Genomic DNA, 3,514 nt, shown 5'->3' with positions numbered 1-3,514 from the left:
TTAGCTCACTTGGGAGAGTGTGGTGCTGACAACACCAAGTCAAGGGTTAAGATCCCCTTGCCAGTCATCTTAAAAAAAAAAAAAAATTGCTGCTTTGCTGCTGTTTCCCTAGGGAAGGCGTTTTGTGCAGCTCAGGGTTTAATGGTTGATCTTATAGGTACTTCCAGCTCTCCAGAGACCTGGTGGATCTGGGTTGTGTAGAAACTCTGATCTGGGCCTGAGTTTTTTCATCAAACTGCACCCCATGCAATTCTGCATTCCCGACCAGTCTCCTTTGAGTGGTCCTCTGCTGACTGGGGGTGTGGACTGGCTGTCCTTGCTGTGTCCTAGTGTTCTCCTGGTGGGCCTGTCTCCCCTACTGCCTGTGCTCCAAACACTTCCCATGGGGCGGGCCCTGTGCTGGTCCCTTGCACTGACTCACCGGCCTCTGAATGGCTCCCATTTTCAGCTGTTCTGGCTCCTCGCTCCTGCGTGGGTCCACAGGAACCCTATTAGTGGTCTTGCTGTCCTGGGGACCACCAAGGCCCTCTTCTCCCATGCTGCCTCCAAGTAACTCCCTCTGAAGGGCACAGCTGCGGCTTCTGCCGGTTCCTGCTCCATGTGCTCAGCAGTTCCAGCATTAAAGCGGCCACAGCCCAAAACACTCAGTTTTTTTTTCTCTCATCGTGGTTTCTCCCACCTTCATGAACTCCGTAGGTCTCTCCTTCTCTTCCCCTGAGCTCCAGCGGCCCCAGCTTGGCTGATGTTACATTTTTATAGTTGTAAATTAGTTGATTCATGGGAGAGAGTGACACTAGGGACCGTCTATTTCATCATCTTGACTGGAACCCTGCGGACACTTGGATTTCAGACTTCTAGCTTTCAGAACTGTGAGAGAATAAATTTCTGTTGTTTCAAGCCTACGCTCCACCACCAGCCCCAAGTTTGTGGCACTTTGTTTCGGCAGCCCTAGGCAACTATGTCACTGAAGAATAAATTACTCAGTCCTGGTTCATAGACAGTTTGGTATGCTATATTGGCATTAGCCAGAAATATATTGCTGCTGGATTAGTGCCCTACTTGTAGGTGGCCCTGAAGGACATTTTAAAAAATTGTGTTAAAATACACATAACATAAAACTGACCATTTAACTGTTTTCAAATGCATGATTCAGTGGCATTTAGTAGATTCACAATGTTGTGCAACTTTTACCTCTATCTAGGTCCAGAACCTTTTCATCCCTCCCCAAACAGAAAGTGCATTAAGCAGTCACTCCCAATTTCCCCCTCCCCCAGTTCCTGGAAACCACAAATCTGCTTTCTGTCTCTTACTCTGTTCCTGCTACTATAACAAAATACCTTAGACTGCATAATTTATAAATAAAATAATTTATTTCTCACAGTTCTGGAGGCTGGAAATCCAAGATTAAGATACCAGCAGATTCAGTGTCTGGTAAGGGCTTGCTCTCTGCTTCTAAGATGCACCTTCTTGCCATATTTTCTCGAGATCTGTAGCAAAGCAATGTGAATATCTTAACAGTACTGAACTATATATTTAAAAATGGTTAAAATGGGAAAACAGTATGGAGGTTTCTCAAACAACTGTAGATAGAACTACCATGTTGTTTTAGTCCGTTTTGTGTTGCTATAACAGAAATACCTGAGACTGGGTGATTTATAAAGAACAGAGGTTTATTTGGCTTACGATTGTGGGACAGCTGCATCTGGCACAGGCCTCAGGCTGCTTCTACTCATGGTGGAAAGTGGCAGGGAGCTGGTGGGTACAAGCAGATCACATGGAGAGAGTAAGCAAGAGAGAGAGAGAGAGGAGAGGAGGTGCCAGGGTCCTTTAAACAATCAGGTCTCGTGGGAACTAATAGAGCGAGAACTCACTCATTAATCTCCCCTCCCCCAGGGAGAGCATTAATCCATTCATGAGGGATCCGCCCCCATGACTCAATCAGTTTCCAACACTGCCACATTGGAGATCAAATTTCCACATGAGTTTTGGAGGGGACAACACATCCAAACTCCATCACATGTGAGCTAGCAATCCCACTATTGGATATATACCCAAAGAAATGGAAATCATCATGTTGAAAGGATACCCGCACTCCCATGTTTATGGCAGCTCTATTTACAGTAGCCAAGAGTTGGAGTCAACCTAAATGTTCATCAGCACATGACTGTATAAGGAAAATGTGGTATATATATGTAACAGAATACTACTCAGCCATAAAAGAAATTCTGCCATTCACAGCAGCATGGATGAGTTTGGAGAAGATTATGTTAAGTGAAACAAGCCAGACACAGGAAGAGAAATACCACATGTCCTCACTCATAAGTGGGAGCTAAAGAAAGAAAGAAACAACAAATACAATAATATATTGAACTTTCAGAAGGAGAGAACAAAACTATGGTTACTGGAGGTGGGAAAGGGGGAAGTGGGTGGCAGTTAGCGAGAAATTGGTTAACAGACACAAGGAATGATTACAATTTGTACTGATGAACATGATAATTATCCTGATTTGTTCATCACACATTGTACACAAGTATTGATTCAATTCTGTACCCCACAAATATGTGTAATCAATTATGTTTCAATAAAAAGATAAAAATAGTTGAAATGATTTTTTTCTTTTGAGAAACATAACTATTTTTTTTAGGCAAATGACCTGAATAGACATTTCTCAAAAGAAGACATAAAAATGGCCAAGAAGTATACGAAAAAATACTCAGTTGTCAGGGAATTGCAGGGAAATGCAAATCAATTGTCAGGGAAATGCAAATCGATACCACAATGAGATATCATCTCACCCAGTTAGAATGGCTATTATCAAAAAGACAGAAAATAACAAATGCTGATGAGGATGAGGAGACAAGGGAACTCTTATACACTGTTGGTGGGAATGCGAGTTAGTACAGCCATATGTAAAACAGTATGGAGATTTCTCGAAAATCTATGAAGAGAACAAGCGTATGATCCAGTGTGTCAAGGAGATAGCTGCACTCCCATGTTTATTGCAGCACTATTCACACTACTCATGTGTCTCCATTTTGTGTTGCTGTAACAGAATACCTGAGACTGGATAATTAATAAAGTAAATAGATTTATTTGGCTCACAGTCTGTAGGCTGGAAAGTCCACAGTTGGGCAATTGCGTCTGGCGAGTGCCTCAGGCTGCTTCCAGTCAAGGCATCAAGTGGAAGGGGAGCCGGTCTATGCTGCTTCCAGTCAAGGCATCAAGTGGAACGGGAGCCGGTCTATGCTGCTTCCAGTCAAGGCATCAAGTGGAACGGGAGCCGGTCTATGCATAGAGATCACATGGCCCGAGAGGAAGCAAAAGAGAGAAGCCTAGGAAGAGAGGCTCTTTTTAATAATCTGCTCTGGAGGGAACTAATGAAGTGAGAACTCACTCACACCTGAGAGGAGGCATTCATCTATTCATGAGGGATCCACCCCCTTGACCCAAACACCTCCCACTAGGCCCCATGTCTTTTTTTTTTTTTTTTTTTTTAAAAAAATGACCGGTAAGG

This window comes from Galeopterus variegatus, unplaced genomic scaffold, assembly GCF_000696425.1.
Source record: "Galeopterus variegatus unplaced genomic scaffold, G_variegatus-3.0.2 Scaffold7812, whole genome shotgun sequence".
NCBI lineage: Eukaryota > Metazoa > Chordata > Mammalia > Dermoptera > Cynocephalidae > Galeopterus > Galeopterus variegatus.
Note: the sequence above shows the minus strand (reverse complement) of the source record.